General features: G+C 38.0%; 1 pseudogene; it reads right to left on the reverse strand.

Moving 5' to 3' along the window:
* Nucleotides 1-248: 248 nt before the first annotated feature.
* Nucleotides 249-15,804, reverse strand: LOC116589590 (annotated as a pseudogene).
* Nucleotides 15,805-20,739: the final 4,935 nt, after the last annotated feature.

Genomic DNA, 20,739 nt, shown 5'->3' on the forward strand with positions numbered 1-20,739 from the left:
AAAAGGCTTTGCATTGATTGTACATAGAGAAAAAATACCATTAGAATTAAGGCAATAACTACATGTGCAAACCAAGCATATTACCCTGATATAGTTCTTAATAAAAATGTCTTTTGGTTAGATGATGGTCGATATTGTTGCATGCAGGTCAATCACTGTGAAGGATATATTTTTGAAGGACAAGGTACAAATAACTTTATTCATTTGAAAAATCCCTCCTACTGTCCTTCAGTGGCTGGAAGAAGCCATCAGTAATCTCTACTCAGGTCACTTGCAATCACTGTGCACAGGGTCTTCCGGCACATCTGATTGAAAGTCTGTGTTTTTTGTATAAGATCAATCTCACTTTGAGTGACCATGGTCCTGACAAAGTGGTCTTCTGTGCCCACAGCTTTCACAGAAGAGAAGAGCAAAGAAGGTAAGGTTGTTCAGGGCACACTGCAAGATGGTCTGCAAATCATTCCAACATTTCCAGAAAACTCACAGCCAGCATGGTTTAACAAATCTCAGTTAGCCATCCTGGGATAAATCTCTGTGGTAGCAACACTGAGCACCGTCCTAAGCCAACTGTAATTCGCCATCTGATTTTCATCACACTATCCCTGGCACATGGATACAAGTAAATGTTCACCTTTATATATCTGACCTAATGTCCCTTTCAGGGTCTTATACAAATTCTGACAGATAATATCTGTCAACTTCTCAGATTTCCTGATTTGTTCTTGTTCACAAAATTTCAATCAATACACATTCTTGAGTTTTTCTGGAATAATAAAAAAAAAATCATCTGGGTGCCTGAGTGGCTCAGTCGTTAAGTGTCTGCCTACAGCGCAAGTCATGATCCTGGAGTCCTGGGATCGAGCCCCTGTTGGGCTCCCTGCTCTGCAGGAAGCCTGTTTCTCCCACTACCACTTCCCCTGCTTGTGTTCCCTCTCTCACTTTCTCTCTGTCAAATAGATAGATAGATAGGTAGATAGATAGATAGATAATCTTTAAAAGAAATCATCTATGGTTATTTTGGTTGGATTCAGAAAGGATCCATGAAATGTGTGCCCAGACAGGCATGTCCAGCCGGAAATCAAATCATATAAGTTTTTAGAGGATCTGGTTGCTAGTTAAGTAAGAAGAGAAGAGAATTTGTTCAATTGGATAAAGGGGATCTATAAAAAAGCTTCAGTTAATATAATACTTAATGGCAGAAGATTGAATGTTTTCTCCCTAAGATTCCCCACTTAGCTTCCATGTAGCATTGCCAGTGTAATCAGGCGAGGAAAGAAATTAAAAGGCACACAAATTAGAAAAGAAGAAGTTAATAGTCTTTATTTGTAGATGATATAATTGTTTTATGGAAAATCCAACGAAGGTTCTAAAAACCTTCTAGAATTATATGCTAGCTTAGCAAGCTTACAGTATACAAGATCAATCTGTAAAAAATCAGTATTTTGTCCAAATACAAGCAAAGGGCACTATAACTTTGAAATTTTAGAAAAACGATATAAATTACAATAACATAAAAAATGAGACAATTAGGGTAAATCTAACAGAGGACATGAAAGAGCTGAACACTGAAAACTATAAAATATTTCTGAGAGAAACTTTGAAAGTCAAATAAATGAAACAATATACCATGTTCATGGGTTGGAAGACTCGATATTGTTTAGATGCCAATATTCCCCAGTTGAGCTACAGATTCAATGCAATTCCAATCAAAATCCCAGTAGGCTTTTTGTGTAGAAATTGATATGCTGATTCCAGAATTCAAATGAAAATGCAAAGGTCCTACGATAACTAAAATTTTGAGAAAGAAGAGCAAAGTTGGGAGACTAACACTACCTAATTTCAAGATTGAAGAGCTACATAGACTAAGATAGTGGTTGCCTGGGTGGCTTAGTTGGTCAAACGTTTGACTCTTGATTTTGGCTATGGTCATGATCTGAGTGTGGTGAGATTGAGCCCCACACTGGGTGTGGAGTCTGCTTGAGATCCTTCTCTGCTCCACCCCTTACTCCCTTGCCAAAAAAAAAAAAAAAAAAAAAAAAAAAAAAGAGAAACCAAGATAGTGTGGTATTCACAGAGAGAGACAAACAGCAATGGAACAGTACAAGAGAGAAAAGAAATAAAACCACCCACATGTGGATGACTGATTTTTCCAAAATGTGAAAGGCAATTCTGTACAGAAAGGATAGACTTCTCAACAAATGTTTCTACAGGAATAATTGGGCATTCATACAATTTTCAAATCAATGACTTTCACCATATACAAATATAAACTCAGGGTGGATCATAGGCCTAAATGTAAAGTGTAAAATTATAAAACCTCTAAAAGAAAACATGGAATAATAATCATTGTGACTTTGGGTCAGGCAAAGATTTCTTAGATATAACACCAAGAACACAATCTATAAAAGAAGAAATCAATAAATTGGATGTCAATAAAATTTAAAATGAATGCCCTTCAAAAGGTAATGTTAAAAGAATGAAAAGCCATGCCACAGACTCAGAGAAGCTATTTGCAGAGTAGAATTTAGATAGATTGTACTTAATATATATTAATTGCTCCCCAAAACCAAAATTAAGGGAACAAACAACACTTAAAATATGGGCAACACTTCACCAAAGAAGATATAAGGGTAAAAAGGTGCTCTACATCACTAGTCATTAGAAAAATGCAAGTAAAATCAGACCAGCATAGCACCACATACCTATTACAATGAATAATATTTAAAAGACTGGTTATATCAACCGTTAGCAAGGGTGTGGAGAAACTGGGCCTTTCCCACACTGCCGGTGGAAACATGAAATAGATAACTGCTTAGTAAACCAATTTGTCCATTTCTTTAAAAGTTAAACAGGCACCTTTCATAAGACCCTGCTGTTCCCGTCCTGGGTATCTACCCATGGGAAATGAAAGCATCTGTCCCTACAAAGACTTCAGCGCAAATGTACACAGAAATTTTATGTAACAGCTAAAAACTGAAAATAACAAAATGTCAAACATCAAGTAATGAACAGAATATAATATATCCATACAGGGAAATGATGTTCTGCAATAAAAAGAATGAACTATTGATACATTCTACGACATGATAAATCTTGCAATAATTATGCTGACTGAAGGCAGTCAGACATAAAAGATGCATACTGTGTGACTTAATATTCATAAGATTACTTTTAATATTTTATACATTGTCTATAAATATTCATATGTAAATATTTATATTTTAAAAATTCTAGGAAATGCAAACTAATGTGTAGTGACCAGAAAGCAGATCAGTGTTTACCTGGGAATGGGTAGGGAGAGGTAGGAAGGAGAGATTACAAAGAGACACAAGAAACTTTCAGGAATGATGGATATGCTCATTATCGTGATCATGTGATGGCAGGAGTGTGTGAAAGCACACACACACACACACACACACACACACACACAACTGTAAACTTCAAATATGTATAGTTTATGGAATGTCAAGTACACCTTAATAAAACTGTTGAAAATTCAACTCTAATTCAGTGAAGTTTTAGGACGGAACAGAGAAATAGACCTGATTTATCCACCATGTTGAACTGAAAGTATGATCACGTAACTTTTAAAAAAAATCCTGTACTCTTTTCAAAAAGCACTCTTAAAAACTTTTTGGTTTTGGCTCTGGTAATGATCTCGTGGTCATGGGATTGGGCCCCCTGAGGGGTGTGGGCAAAATCTGTGCTCAGCATGAAGTCTGCTTAGGGTTCTCTTCCTCCCTCTTCCTCTGCCCCTCCCCTTGTTCATGCTCTAAATAAAGAAATAAAATATTAAAAAAAAAACCTGCAAAAATGTTTTGCTTCCTGTATGTCTATCACTCATGAATACTTCCATGCATCTATGCTTCATCTTGTTCCCAACCCAACCAAGTTCTGGGTTGGGTACTAGGGATGGGCTGCGATGCAATAAATTACCACAGGTGGATGGAATGTTACTGCCTAAGGATTAATTCCTTAGTTAAATCAGGTAGAGATCTTTCCATGAAGCAGGAAGACAGACTAAACAATCTTTCAAGTTCTTTTCGATAAATTCATGAAGTAGTCATATTGTAAGTGGTTAATCTTCAAAATGAAGGAGGTGGGGCGCCTGGGTGGCTAAGTCATTTAAGCGTCTGCCTTCAGCTCAGGTCATGATCCCAGGGTCTTAGGATTGAGCCTCGCATGGGGCTCCTTGTTCAGTGGGGAGCCTGCTTCTCCCTCTCCCTCTGCCTGCCTGTCACTCCCCTTGCTTGTGCTCTGTCTCTCACTCTCTCTCTCTCTGTGTCAAATAAATTTTAAAAAGATGAAGGAGGCAAGTAAATTAGATAACTGGTCTTGGCATTTGCAGTTTAATAAACCCCCTCCCTTCTCACCCCTTAGTCCAGCCCTTACCCAAGGCTAATTAAAAAAAAAAAAAAAAAAAAAGACCTCGACTCTCCTGGTTCTTGGGGTGGGTGGAGTGAGCATGGCTGACGCACACATGTAAGGTCTGCCCAGGACATGTATGGACATGCCGGGGACACACCTACACCATGATGGGTGGATCTAGATTGGAATTCTTTTCCTCAGGACTGTTTTAATCGCGCATCACTTCTTCTTTTTTTGGTTTTATAAAAGGAATCTCTGGTTTTACCAGTTGTAGGTTACTCACAACCACAGTGGGCAAGCAGTGTTTTTAATCTAAAATGTTTTTGTTCTCACAGTGACTGGGGAGTCCCAAAATGATCAGGAGTTTTTCCTGAATGTAATTCAGAAACAGAAAGTCCCTGATCTCAAAAATCTTTAAAATAGAAACCAGAAGGCTCCAGTCTGGAATAGCACTTTGCAAATGAGGTAAAGCAATTTACTAAATTGTTAAAGGAATCAGGAAGGAAAAAGGAAGAAAATTGGGGAAAATGAGACCCTTGAGTGTAGTGTCTACATTTTATTACCTCTGTATTCATGTTGCCAAGCACAGTAAGTAGACATCTGTTGGACATCTATCATTTTGGGTGTGATTTGCATTCCTTTCCTCATACTCTGATACCAGGCTTCTTCTTTCCTGTGGGGGAGTCATTCTGTGTGGATCTGGTGAGACTCTCAATGTTCACTCACCCACGAGTGACTGAGCCTGGCCATTCATTTCCCTGGGAACGGTGATTTGTTCAGAAATAGGCTTATGAATAAGCTGGGCCAATACTAGTTTTCCCCAAGGCTTTTCTTACTTGTTTATTGGGCAGACTTTTCTTTTTTCTTTTTTTTCTTTTTTAAAGATTGTATTTATTTATTTGGCAGAGATCACAAGTAGGCAGAGAGGCAGGCAGAGAGAGAGAGAGGAGGAGGAAGCAAGCTCCCCGTGGAACAGAGAGCCCGATGCGGGGCTCGATCCCAGGACTCTGGGATCATGACCTGAGCCGAAGGCAGAGGCTTTAACCCACTGAGCCACCCAGTTGCCCGTTGGCAGACTTTTCTGAGATATATACCAAGCTTCGGATTATAGGAAAAAGAAAATATGAGGCTGTGAAGACTGTTTGAGCCCCCCAAATCCAGATGTGACCTAAAGTAGCTGTGAGCTTTTTCTGTTTGAGCTAACTTGAGTTGGGTTTCTGTCACTTGCAACCAAAAGAATTCCACTAGTGCAGCCATAATGATTTAATGATACCCTTTAAAATATGATTTTTAAAAATAAATATGAAGGTCGATCGTCTTCCAACTCAAACGAAAACAGAATATAAGTAAGTAAATCTAACCACATCTTGGGAGAGTAGGGTTTGCAAGTAAAAACAACTTTCAAATAGTAAAATCTTCTAGATAATGAACAGAATAGTGAGGGAATCTATTAAATTTCTTTTTTCTTAAGAATTTGAAACAATGGTCTCTCATCAAAAGTGTTGTAGCTACCTAGACCTGAAGGATATATAGCATGTGAAGATCTTTGAGAATGCAACTATAGCTTCTGTGTCTAAGTTGCACTAAAAAGTATGATGAAGCCGCATTTCCTGTAGTAGCCTCATTTCAAGGACTTTGAGCCCCTGTCTGCCCACTGAGTGTTCTAGTCTCTGCTCCCAGATGTCCTATCTTTTCTCAGAGTTCCCCAGGTATTCTCTCATGCCAGGGACAAAATTACTCTCAGTCTTCTACTCTTGTCTTCTCATCAGTTTGCTTGGCTGTCTGGCTTCTCCAAGAGGAGTCCATGGTCAGGGAGCAGTGCTGTTTCTTGAATCTCCTCTTGCCCCTTGGGCTGCCAGAGCTTTGTACTTGAAAGGGGAAACGGCTTTCCTGGGGAGTGCATACCATCTGCTGTGAGCTAGGTCCCCAGGGAGCATGAAAGCCTCAACTGATGGGTCACGAAAATAAGTTGAACCATGAGTTCAAACATGGTGTCTCTCTGCCTCTCTCCCTCACGCGTGTGCACACACACACACACACACACACACACACACACACCTTCCACATACACAGCTCTTTTGGCCTAGAACACAACTCTTTCTCTAAAGTCCATAGTCGGTCTGCCTACAGCAGGGACAAACTTGACCTTTGCCATATTGAGCAGTGTAATAATGTGGAACCTCTCACTTTCCCATTTCAGAAGAAGCTCTTCAGTTTATTTCCTTTAATGGGACTAGTATAATTTGTCACTTTTTTTCTTTATAGTGGTATATCTTCTTTAAATTTTTACACTTTTGTTTTTGTATTGCTATTTTATGAGAGAAGTATGGAAACCTTATCTCCTTTTTCCCTTTACCCATTTCCTAATTCTCTAAACTGTTTCTTTTACATATATCGAGAATCATATCAGACAATGTTATAATTTTTGTTTCATCAAACATAATTTAGAAAACTCAAGAAGAGGAGTCTTGTATTTATCCATATTTTTATTCTCCATTGTTATTTCTTCTTGATGTTCCAAGATTCCTTCTTTTACAATTTTCTGTTTGAAATCTTTTAGCCATTCTTTTAGGGGTGGTCTGCTGGCGACAAGTTCTTTTAGTTCTTCTTTATATGAGAATTTCTTGATTTCCCCTTCATTCCTGAAAATGATTTTCACTGGATATATAATTCTGAGTTAACAGTTCTTTTATTTAAATGCTTCAGAAATGCTGTACCACTTTCTTTTGGACTCAGTGATTTCTGGTGAGAAATCTGCTCTCATTCAAATTATTTTTACTGTATGAGTAAAGCATCATTTCTTTCTCTTGCTTTCAAGATTTTTCCTCTGTCTTTCATATTCAGAAGTTTGATTATGGGGGCACCTGGGTGGCTCACTTGGTTAAGCCTCTGACTTTTGATCCCAGCTCAGGTGGTGATCTCGGGGTCATGAGTTCAAGCCCCACATTGGGCTTCATATGGAGTATCCATTTAAAAAAATATTTTTTTTTATTATGATGTGTCTTGGCATGAATTTCTTTGGGCAGATCCTGCTTAGGGTTCAATAGTTTCTTGAATCTACAGGTTAAATAACATTCCAGATTCCAGTCATTACTTTGTCAAACAATTTTTCAGCTTCATACTGTCTCCTCCCTGATGACACAAATGAAAGCCTTTTGTTACTGTCCCACAGGTTCCTGAGGTTCTGTTCATTTTTTCCCAACAGTCTCTTTTCTTTCTGTCATTCATACAGTTTAATTGATTTAGCTTTAAACACATGGATTTATTCTTACCTCCTCTTCAGTCAGCTATTGAGCCTATCAGTGAGTTTTTATATTTTATTGTATGTTTCATTTCTAAATTTTTTATTTGGCTCCTCTTTATAGTTTCTATTTCTTTGCTGAAACTTTACTTTGTCATTTGTTTCCAGCATGTTCACAATGTCTCACTGAAGCATTTTTTATGATGCCTGCTTTAGAATCCTTGTCAAGTCATTTCAGTGTCTGTTGTCATCTGGTCTTGCCATCTGTTGATTGTCTCTTCTCATTCAAGCTGAGATTTTTCTTGATTCTTGGGGAGAGATTGATGTTTTAAATTAGTTTCAGACATTTTGGTTATTGTGTTGTGAGATTCTGGATCTTATTTAAATCTTCAGTTTTAGTAGGTTTCTTCTGACACCATCTCCTGGGGAAAGAATGATGCTGCCTTGTTACTGTCAGGTGCAGTGGAAGCTCTTCCCGTGGTCTCTTCTGAGACGTCAGAGGATGGAGGGGATTGTTACTGACTGTTTAGGATGAAAAGTCCTGACTCATCACTTGGCCTTCTTTGATACCACCCCAGCTGGGGAGAGGTGAGGAACAGGAGTGCCTCATCCCATTTGGGTGAGAGCAAAGTCTAGGCCTCCCACTCAGCCTCCGTTGATAGGGCTCTGGGTGGAGCCTCAGTTTTTCCTGTGGCCTTTGCTGCAGTGGGGCAAGTACTGTCTACAAGTTTTCAGTCTTGCTAGACTTAGCCATCCTTTGGCTGGAAAGGTCTACATCTGTTTTATGGTCTACACCTGTTGACATTTCTGTGTTGTTAGCCTCTCCAGCATCTAGCTGAGAGTAAGAAAATTCAGGGAACTCAATGCATGTCATTCCCTGGGTCCTGAGGTCCCTAGCCATTTTGTTTTCTTTGCTTCACCTTTCAGGGTCTTCTTGATTTATTTTATATATAACGTCCAAGGTTTTGAGTTGTACTGAGTGGAAGGAATAAGAAGTGTGTCTATTCCATCTCATTGGCACAGAAGTCTTTTAGTATCCTTTCCATACTTAAAAGACTCAGTTGGGGGTCATATTGTTTGTATTTAAATCCCAACTGTGCCATCTTGGATCATTCTTTAAGTCTGTTTTTCTCATCTGTGAAATGGAGATTAAATTAGCACTTGCCTCATGGGACTGTAGTGAGAATGAACTAAACACACATGCGTGTATACACACACACACACCCAGTACCAGTGGTTGGCACATAGTAAGTGCTCAAGCAAGCACTGAACTATTATTATTTATAATAGCATTAGATAGATATCTACTGGATAGACTGTGCCAACTCATGGGTTAGCAGGCTGTAGTTTCTCCTTTCAAGGTTTTGTGCTAGCTATTATATGCCAAAAGAGTCTCAAATCCACACTTAAGGCTTCAATCCTTGGGACCAACAACACATCTTTTTCTCCAGTCACCATTTCCCATATATCTGTTTCAGGAAGTTGGAGTTCACCACTGCCTCAAGTGTTCTCAGAGATCTCTCCTTAGTTTCCTCCAAAGCACCTTATGTAACAGGCTCACCAGAAGTTTTAGCATAATAGAAGAGTGTTAGTACAGAGAAAATGGAACTTTAAAACTGTGTATATGATCTCCCTGATATGAGGAAGTGGTGATATAACATGGGGGTTTAAGTGGGTAGAAGAAGAATCAATGAAACAAGATGGAATTGGGAGGGAGACAAACCATAAGTGACTCTTAATCTCACAAAACAAACTGAGGGTTGCTGGGGGGAGGGGAGTTGGGAGAAGGGGGTGGGATTATGGACATTGGGGAGGGTATGTGCTTTGGTGAGTGCTGTGAAGTGTGTAAACCTGGTTATTCACAGACCTGTACCCCTGGGGATAAAAATATATGTTTATAAAAAATAAAAAACTTAAAAAAAAAAACTGTGTATCAATCATCACTACTCCTAAATCAGCCATGCTACAATATTTTTTTGTGTCAATTGAAAACTCCTGAAAAGGTTTGTCCAAATAATACAGCTCTTACAACCTTCAGAGCAAAAGATAAAAATTACACCTATAATTTTTATTTATTTATTTTAAAGAATTTTATACTGTAATCAACCTTTTCTTGAAGTATAATTGACACACAATGTTACATTAGTTTCAGGTGTACAACGTAGTGATTAGACAATTATGCTGTGCTTGCCACAAGTATAGCTCCCATCTGTCACCATGCAGTGCTGTTATAATACCATTGACTGTATTCCCTATGCTGTATCTTTCATCCCTGTGACTTATTTACTCTGTAACTGGTAGCCTGTACCTCCCCCTCATCTTTTTGTCCTCCCCCCTTAAGCCATCCCCCCTGGCAGCCATCAGTTTGTTTCTGTATTTATGGGTCTGTTTCTGCTTTTTTTGTTTTCTTTTATTTTTTTAGATTCCTCAGGTAAGTGAAATCATATGGAATTTATCTTTTCTGACTTATTTTACTTTGCGTAATATCTTTTAAATCCATCCATGTGGTTGCAAATGGCAAGACACATCTATAATTTTTAAAACAACAGTATTCATCTTGTCCCTATACCACTAAAAGTAGTCTACAACAAAGGAGTATTAAAATCATCTTTAAAAAGAAAATGTTTTCTGTGTCTTTCCACTAAGAATTCAAACATCTGAAGAAATCATTAAATAGCCTAATTCATATAACTCTATATTCTTCAAATAAAAATACATCTTTTTATACATCCAAGAAATACCTACAAGATGTGATTTTTTAAAATCAATAAATTTCAAAAAAATGAAATAATACAAGCAACATTAATTTTTGGCAATATTATTTTGTACCTGATATAATTTAGAATAGATATAATTAGATATAATTAGAAATTAATAAAAATTATACCAAAGAATCATAAACAATTTTGTATCAAAGAAGAAACTACAACTGAAATGTGAAAACAATAAAATATCTGAGATACATACAAAGCAGTGCTTTGAGGAAAATGGGAAGTCCTAATATTTAATTTTTAAAAAGCAAGCTTGACAGTAAAGAATTAGATGTTCAAATCAAGAAATCAGAAAAGCAAAAGAAAATAAGCCTAGTGTTATAAAAATTAATGAATTAATAAAAATAAAAGCAGAAGTTAGAAACTTGGAAAAAATGGCAGGTCTGAGAAATTAAATCTGAAATATAATTCCCCCAAAATAAGCAAGATAAGTAAACTGCTATTTAATTTAACTAAGGTTAAAAGAGTAAATTATAAATGCAGTAAATAAGAATTTATATGAGAGAATTAAAAATAGATATAGGATAAATTAAAAGATTCAGGAGACTACCTGGTACATCACTATAAAGTAAATTTGAGAACCTGGTCCAAATGAAGAATTACCAAAACTTATCTCAGAATGGGTAGGAAATATAAAGAGACTGATTGCCATAGTAAAAGTGTGTGTATGGGGAAATATTAAAGAGCTATTCCCCCAAAAGCACCCTAGTACAGATATTTTCACTGAAGACTTCTACTGAATCTTCAAGGAAGAATGATTTCATGTTTCTATGTTCTAAAGTATGCATGAATAAGACTTCTAAATCTCTAATAAAGTGAAGCTAAAAACAAAGAAAACATAAACAAAATAAAATATAGCTCAATATAATTTGTGAATATGCATGTAAAAATCCTAAGTAGTGACACCATTAAAAAAATCCTAAGTAGCATATTAGTGAACAGTTAAGGAGTACATTAAAAGAATAATATAACTTGACTAAGTGGTATTTACCACTTATGAAGTGAAGGCAAGGATTTTTCAATAATTCACCATTTCATATAGAAAAAGTGGGAAATCATATAATTATCTCTACATGCACTAAAAAGCATTTGATGAAATCCAATATCCATTTTTTATGAAACCTACTAATAAAATAGGAATAATAAGATGGATTATTTAATAAATTATATTGAGCTATCTGGGTATTCATCAGGAAAAGAGAATTGGATTACTGCTTCTCACTTTATACCAACACATTACAGATGCATTAGATTAAATGTAAAAAATAAAGTATACTTATAAAAGTATTAGAAGAAAATATAACAGAATTTCCAAAAATAACTTTAGACCAGGGGAAAACTTGCCCAATAACACAAAAAAATCAAGAAACAATAGATTTATATATTCAACTACCTAAAAAGAAAAAAGAATTCTGCAAAATATTAAAATTCTATAAGCAAAGGAAAAGGACAAATGACAAACTTGGAAAAATACTCGTAACACATCACAGAGTTAATTTTTCTACACAGAATATCTACAAATTAATAATAGCCAAAATCCAATATAAAAATGGAAAAGAACATAAATAGATACTGCACAGAAAAAGAAATACAAAAGGTTCTTAAACCTATAAATACACGCATAATTCATTCCTTATAAGAGATACCTTTTTGGGGGGTGCCTGGGTGACTCCATTGGTTTAGTGGCTGTCTTCAACCAGGTTATGATCTCAGGATCCTGGGATTGAGCCCCACATTCAGCTCCCTGTTCAGCGAGGAGTCTTTTTCTCCCTCTGCCCCTCCTTCTGCTTGTGTTTTTTTTTCTCTTTCTTTCTCAAATAAATAAAATCTTTTTAAAAAAGAGATACCTTTTTTTTTTTTTTAATTTTTATTTGACAGAGAGAGATCACGAGCAGGCAGAGAGAGACAGAGAGGAGGAAGCAGGCTCCCTGCCAAGCAGAAAGCCCGATTTGGAACTCAATTCCAGGACCCTAGGATCATGACCCGAGCAGAAGGCAGAGGCTTAACCCACTGAGCCACCCAGGTGCCCCAAGAGATACCTTTTTTTTTATATGCCAGCTTGCCAGCTTGGTGTGTTGGTGAGGGCTGACAAACAAGCCATTCCCTTATATTTTCAGTGATCTTGAAAAGTGATTTAACTTCTGTGGAAAGCAAGTTAGCAATATCTGCCAAAATACAAATGCCTGTACACTTTGACTCAGGAATTCCACTGATAGGAATTTGTCCTACAAAAACATTCATTATTTATGATATTTCATACAAACAAGGATTCACATAAACAAGAATTCACAATAGCATTGCTATATATATTTATTCAATAGCTAAACATTGGAAATCTTCATGTCCAAAATTAGGGGACCAATTTCCTAATTATAGTAGATACAACAGAGTACTCAAGGGGTGCCTGGGTGGCTCAGTGGGTTAAGCATCTGCCTTTAACTCAGGTCATGATTCCAGGGTCCTGGAATCGAGCTCCTCATTGGACTCCATGCTCAGCAGGGAGCCTGCTTCCCCTTCCCTCACTCCCCCTGCTTGTGCTCTCTCTTTCTTTGTCAAATAAATAAATAAAAATCTTAAAAAAAAAAAAACCAACCCAGAGTATTAAAAATTTTACAAAAGAAACAGCACTATATGTACTGGATAAGAAATACTCCAAGACTCATTATCAATTAAAAAGCCTAATGGCAAAACATTGATAGTTTATGATACGATCTGTTTATATAAAAACAATAATAAGCCCACAAAATACATATTTAATATTTTATATTTACATATTATACATTTTCTTATATTTCTGTAAGTTGATTTTAGACACTGGCAATCTTGGTTAGCTCTTAGGCTCTTGCCTTGCCTTGAAGGAAAGATGCAAAGATATCCTTGTCTTAGGTCAGATTCTCTAGACACAGAGGCTGTCATGGGGATTCTTGAGCGTGTGTTGTCAGGAGAAGGGAAGATAAACAGGACAAGCAGGAATCAAAAACTAAGCAAGAAGGTGTCTTAGCTGGAGTCTAGCTTCTGCTTGATACCTTGAGGAGTTCTGGAGTCTGGGTTGTGCCCTAGAGTTGATCCTGCCTTCAAACAAAGGGTCTAGGGGTTCCTGGGTGGCTCAGTCATTAAGCGTCTGCCTTCTGCTCAGGTACTGGATTGAGCTCCGCATCAGGCTCCCTGCTTAGCAAGGAGTCTGCTTCCTTCTCTTTCTCTCCTTCTGCTCCTCTTCCCTGCTCTTTCTGTCTCTCAAATAAATTAATAAAATCTTAACAAACAAACAAACCTCCCCATTCCCCCAAAAGAACCAAAGAGTCCAGGCCTTTATACCTTCATCAGTCAATCCTTGGTTGCGGGCAGCCTCAGGAGGAGGGAGTATCCTCTTACGGGGCTTTTGATTGGCTAAAGGCCATCCTCTAGAAAAGGGGCAACTCTGAGCAATCAGCAATCAATATTCAGAGCAGCTGGGAGGGAACAAGATTAGAAGAAGAGATGTGACCCCAATAGTTGCCTACTACAACCTCACTGTACTTTTTGAAAGTTGTGGAGTCTGTATTCACCTCCCCCCCCCAAAATAAATAAATAAAAATTTAAAAAAAATCAATTAAACAAATCAGTATTATGGAAGGGTCTCTTTGTGGTTTGTCTAGATTCTAAATTCAGCATGAATGCCAAAATTTGAACAGGAAAAGTTAGTCTTAGAAATCCTTAGCAAGGCTTCAATTTAGGACCAGATGTTAGTCAATTTTTCCGCCAGAATTGGAACAAATTGTGTTTTTTTGGATGAGCACCACATGAAATAGTTGGCTTGCATTTAGGTGACCTTCTGTTTGAAACATTCACAGCTTTAAACACTGGACTTGTATTCACTGGTGAGAGGCCCTGGGATACGGAGAGGGACTGAGGCAAGAGTGGATTTTTATTTGGCATCCCAGGCTCACCCCAGGATGGAATGGAAGGGAGATCAAGCATATCGTTGGTCTCTATCCTTTATTTTTCCATACCAAATGTAGTTACGAATATAGTATATATTGGACAGAAAAATGATCCAGATTGGACAAAAGGCCAAAGATGAGTGATATTTTTACCTCGTGTTAGAGCATTTTCCAATGGACTCACCTGAGGATTGTATCTTTGAAGATAGAGAACTTTGGCTAACAACTGATTAGGGCCCAGATGTCTCATAACTCTGTAAAGTTAGATGTTAACTTATAAAAATTGGCAAGGTATGATCCCCCCCCCCCCCCCGGTAAAGAAGATAACCCCGAGGTTATGGTTTTATTGTTTTGTAGGATATGATTCAGTTCCAGATCTAACTCAGCCATCTGATTTCAACATTCTTTTTCCCACTGACATTTCCATCCCAGTTTCTCATATCTGCACCGAACTATTTTCTCTGTTTTCTATTTTCTTCATTAATGAGTTAAATAAAACTTGGGCATGTGCTCACTATATGCTAATTGCCCCTTTTAAAATAATTTGAGAAAATGTGCTTTTTCAGTGTAAATTAACATAATGTAAACTTATGTGGTTAATTGCACACTCAGTGTAGCCTGCTATAAAGTAATGCATTGACTGACTGTGAAGCCCAGTGGAATAAAACACTATTGGATTCACTACACCTCATTTTCTCTCTGGAGGGCACAGTTGTATGTGTTTCAAACTAAGCTTGTGACTGTTAGTCTGGCTGTTGAGGTCCTTGACATACCAACTTATGCAGTGCTTGGAAAAATGGTTTCACCAGGAAAGAAAATAAAAGTAAAAAGCATTCATTTACTTTCCCTCATGTGTCCCCACCCCCAAATCCACTTGCCACGTGTAGCAAATAAAAATACAGGACATTCTAGTTAAATTTGAACTTCATATAAGCAATTAATAGTTTTTAGTATAAATATGTCACAAATATGAAAAGTATTTTCTCTGAAAAGCCTACCTTGTGCATCTCAAAGTTCAGATGGGATTGTAAGAAGCAGGTGGGACAGGAAGGGGGAGGCCAGTGGTGTCAGAAATGCAAAGGACCATAGGCACAGATTGAGTCTTGTGTCGGGGAATACCAAAGGCCAAACTCAGGAATTAGAATCTGCTGTCAATTCCAAAAAGCAGGAGTTGAAGCATTGAGTGGGGAACTGGGTAGCACTGTAGGAGGGCAAAGTGCTAGAACCAGACATGGGGCCAGTCAAGAGAATTCAGAGCTGCACCGAAGGTTAATGTGTTCGTGTGAGTTTGTATTGTTTTAGAGTGTCCATCCAGGTACATGAATTAACTAGACATATTTAAAAATTCAGGGTCAAAGAAAACATATTTTTAACATTGTGGCAAAATGCACATAACATAAATTTTACACTTTCAACCACTTTTAAGTCTTCAATTCGGCAGCATTAAGTACATTCACAATGCTGTACAACCATCACCACTATCAATTTCCAGGGCCTTCTTCATCGTCCCAAATAGCACGTCTCTATTCATTAAACAATAACTCTCCAGTCCCTGGTTACCTCTATTGTGCTTTCTGTATCTATGAATTTGCCTATTCTAGGTACATCATATAAGTGGAATCATACGGTGTTTGTTTTGTTTGCTTTCCTGTGTCTGGCTTATCTCAGTGAGCATAATGTTTCCAGGTTCACCCATAATGGTATGTATTAGAATTCCATTCCTCTTTAAGGCTGAATACGTTTCATTGTGTAAGTGTGTGCATATATTTATAAATATACACACACACACATCACATTTTGTTTATCCATAAAATCATAAAGAGGACACATTTTATCTTTTTTAAGAGAGAGAGAGAGAGCACACATGAGAGGGGGACAGGAAGAGAGGCGAAGGGAGAGGGAGAGAATCTTAAGCAGGCTCCATGCGCAGCACTGAGTCTGACGCAGGGCTCCCTCTCATGACCCTGAGATCATGACCTGTACCAAAATCTAGAGTCAGATGCTTAGCTGACTGAACCACCCAGGCACCCCAAGAGGGCACATTTTAGTGTACATTTTATTTTTTAATTTTCCTGTGTAATATGCCTATATTATGTCCATAAGAAGAATATTTTTGTGGACATTTTATTTTTTAAGTTTGCCTAATTTTCTTTGCCTATATATTTACTGCTTTAAAAAAAAAAAACCTCACTCCATCCCTAAGTATATTAAAATAACAACCTTGGGGGCACCTGGGTGGCTCAGTTGGTTGTGTCTGACTTTGGCTCAGGTCATGATCCTGGGGTCCTGGGATCGAGCCTCTCTTTAGGCTCCCTGCTCAGTTGGGGTTGGGTCCTGTTTCTCCCTCTCCCTCTATGAGCTCTCTCTATCAAGTAAATAAATAGAATATTTTAAAAAACTTTACATTTTTTTAAATTTGAGTATAGTTGATGCACAATATTACATTCACTTCAGTGTACAACATAGTGATTCTATTTCTCTATACATTATGCTATGCTCACAATAAGTGTACTATGTGTCACTATACAATGCTATTACAATATCATTGATTGTATTCTTTATGCTATGTCTTTTCCTGTGACCTATGTTTTTTAAAAGATTTTATTTATTTATTTGACAGAGAAAGAGAGTGGGAAGAAGGCTCCCTGCTGAGCAGAGAGCCCGAGGATGCGGGGCTCTATCCCAAGACCCTGAGATCATGACCCGAGTTGGAGGCAGAGGCTTAACCCGGGCACCCATTCCTGTGACTTATTTATTCCATAACTGGAAGCCTGTATTTCCCACTCCACTTCACCCATTTTTCCCTTCCTCTCACCCCTTCTCCTCTGGCAACCATCAGTTTGTTTTCTGTATTTATAGGTCTGATTCTGCTTTTTGTTTCTTTGTTTATAATTTGTTTTGTTTTGTTTTAGGTTCCACATATAAATGAAATAATATGATATTTGTCTTTCTTAGTCTGAGTATTTCACTGAGCGTAATATTCTCTAGGTCCATCCCTGTTGTTGCAATGATTACATATATATACACATATGTATATATATGTATGTACATACATATGTATCTCACACACACACACACACACACACACACAAACACACATAAAATCTTCCTTATCCATCCATCTATTGACAGACACTTAGGTTGCTTCCATAATTTTGCAATTGTAAATAAGACTTCAATAAACAAGTGGGTGCATATATCTCTTAGAAATGATGTTTTCATTTTCTTTGAGTAAATATCCAGTGGTAGAATTTTTGGGTCATATGGTAGTTCTGTTTTTATTATTTATTTATTCATTAAAAATATTTATTTATTTATTTATTTGACAGGCAGAGATCACAAGTAGGTGAAGGAGCAGGCAGAGAGAGAGGAGGAAGCAGGTTCCCTGCTGAGCAGAGAGCCCGATGTGGGGCTCGATCCCAGGACCCTGGGACCACAACCTGAGCTGAAGGCAGAGGAGGCTTTAACCCACTGAGCCACCCAAGCACCCCGGTAGTTCTGTTTTTAATTATTTGAGGAACCTCCATACTGTTTTCCATAGTGGCCACACCAATTTACATTCCTACCAATAGTTCACAAGGGTTCCAATTTTCCACATCCTCACCAACAATCACTATTTCCTGGCTTTTTTATTTTAGCCACTCTGACAAGTATGATGTGTTATCTCATTGTGGTTTTGATTTGCATTTCCCTGATGATGAGTGATGTTAAGCATCTTTTCATGTGTCTGTTGACCATCTGTATGTCTTCTTTGGAAAAATGTCTATTTGGTTCCTCTGCCCATTTTTAAATCAGATTGTTTGAATAATACCTGTTTAAAATTGCTCCAGAGTCTTTGGATAGACTGGGCAGCTTTGCTGATTTGAGCTAGGCTTTTGTGATCTCAGTGGGGTTTTCTGTCATAGCTGTAGTACTTCTAGGTTGGCTGGGAGCTGGTTGGTCTAGGACAGCCTCAACTGGGGTGATTTATCTACGCTCCATGTGGTTTCTCATCCTCCAGTAGGCTACCATGATCACATGGTGATAGAATAAGGAGAAGAGTGGAAGAAATTTCTAAGCCTAGGCTTGGAACTAACCCAGTGTCACTCTTGTCTCATTTCTTTTTGATCAAAGTAAGTCACAAGGCCAGCCTGGATTCAATGGAGGAATGGATGAATTCAATGGATGAGAAATGACTCCAATTTTTGATGGGAGGAGCTCAAAAGTCATGCCATCTATCCGTATATGGGGAAGGGAATGATCGTGGCCATTTAAAAAAAAATTGTTTATTTAAACATATATTTTTATCCCCAGAGGTACAGGTCTGTGCACCGCCAGGTTTACACACTTCACAGCACTCACCAAAGCATATACCCTCCCCAATGTCCATAATCCCACCCCCTTCTCCCAAACCCCCCTCCCCCCAGCAACCCTCAGTTTGTTTTGTGAGATTAAGAGTCACTTATGGTTTGTCTCCCTCCCAATCCCATCTTGTTTCATTGATTCTTCTCCTACCCACTTAAGCCCCCATGTTGCATCACCACGTCCTCATATCAGGGAGATCATATGATAGTTGTCTTTCTCTGCTTGACTTATTTCGCTAAGCATGATACGCTCTAGTTCCATCCATGTTGTCGCAAATGGCAAGATTTCATTTCTTTTGATGGCTGCATAGTATTCCATTGTGTATATATACCACATATTCTTGATCCATTCATCTGTTGATGGACATCTAGGTTCTTTCCATAGTTTGGCTATTGTGGACATTGCTGCTATAAACATTCGGGTGCACGTGCCCCTTTGGATCACTACGTTTGTATCTTTAGGGTAAATACCCAATAGTGCAATTGCTGAGTCATAGGGCAGTTCTATTTTCAACATTTTGAGGAACCTCCATGCTGTTTTCCAGAGTGGCTGCACTAGCTTGCATTCCCACCAACAGTGGAAGAGGGTTCCCCTTTCTCCGCATCCTTGCCAGCATCTGTCATTTCCTGACTTGTTGATTTTAGCCATTCTGACTGGTGTGAGGTGATATCTCATTGTGGTTTTGATTTGTATTTCCCCGATGCCGAGTGATATGGAGCACTTTTTCATGTGTCTGTTGGCCATCTGGATGTCTTCTTTGCAGAAATGTCTGTTCATGTCCTCTGCCCATCTCTTGATTGGATTATTTGTTCTTTGGGTGTTGAGTTTGTTATTTTCTTTATAGATTTTGGACACTAGTCCTTTATCTGATATGTCGTTTGCAAATATCTTCTCCCATTCTATCAGTTGTCTTTTGATTTTGTACTGTTTCCTTTGCTGTGCAAAAGCTTTTGATCTTGATGAAATCCCAATAGTTCATTTTTGCTCTTGCTTCCCTTGCCTTTGGCGTTGTTCCTAGGAAGATGTTGCTGCGGCTGAGGTCGAAGAGGTTGCTGCCTGTGTTCTCCTCAAGGATTTTGATGGATTCCTTTCTCACACTGAGGTCCTTCATCCATTTTGAGTCTATTTTTGTGTGTGGTGTAAGGAAATGGTCCAATTTCATTTTTCTGCATGTGGCTGTCCAATTTTCCCAGCACCATCTATTGAAGAGGCTGTCTTTTTTCCACTGGACATTCTTTCCTGCTTTGTCGAAGATTAGTTGACCATAGAGTTGAGGGTCTATTTCTGGGCTCTCTATTCTGTTCCATTGACCTATGTGTCTGTTTTTGTGCCAGTACCATGCTGTCTTGATGATGACAGCTTTGTAATAGAGCTTGAAGTCCGGAATTGTGATGCCACCAACTTTGGCTTTCTTTTTCAATATCCCTTTGGCTATTCGAGGTCTTTTCTGGTTCCATATACATTTTAGAATTATTTGTTCCATTTCTTTGAAAAAGATGGATGGTACTTTGATAGGAATTGCATTAAATGTGTAGATTGCTTTAGGTAGCATAGACATTTTCACAATATTTATTCTTCCAATCCAGGAGCATGGAACATTTTTCCATTTCTTTGTGTCTTCTTCAATTTTTTTCATGAGTACTTTATAGTTTTCTGAGTATAGATTCTGTGCCTCTTTGGTTAGGTTTATTCCTAGGTATCTTATGGTTTTGGGTGCAATTGTAAATGGGATTGACTCCTTAATTTCTCTTTCTTCTGTCTTGCTGTTGGTGTAGAGAAATGCAACTGATTTCCGTGCATTGATTTTATATCCTGACACTTTACTGAATTCCTGTATAAGTTCTAGCAGTTTTGGAGTGGAGTCTTTTGGGTTTTCCACATATAGTATCATATCATCTGTGAAGAGTGATAATTTGACTTCTGCTTTGCCGATTTGGATGCCTTTAATTTCCTTTTGTTGTCTGATTGCTGAGGCTAGGACTTCTAGTACTATGTTGAATAGCAGTGGTGATAATGGACATCCCTGCCGTGTTCCTGACCTTAGCGGAAAAGCTTTCAGGTTTTCTCCATTGAGAATGATATTTGAGGTGGATTT

The sequence above is a fragment of the Mustela erminea genome, chromosome 1 (assembly GCF_009829155.1).
Source record: "Mustela erminea isolate mMusErm1 chromosome 1, mMusErm1.Pri, whole genome shotgun sequence".
NCBI lineage: Eukaryota > Metazoa > Chordata > Mammalia > Carnivora > Mustelidae > Mustela > Mustela erminea.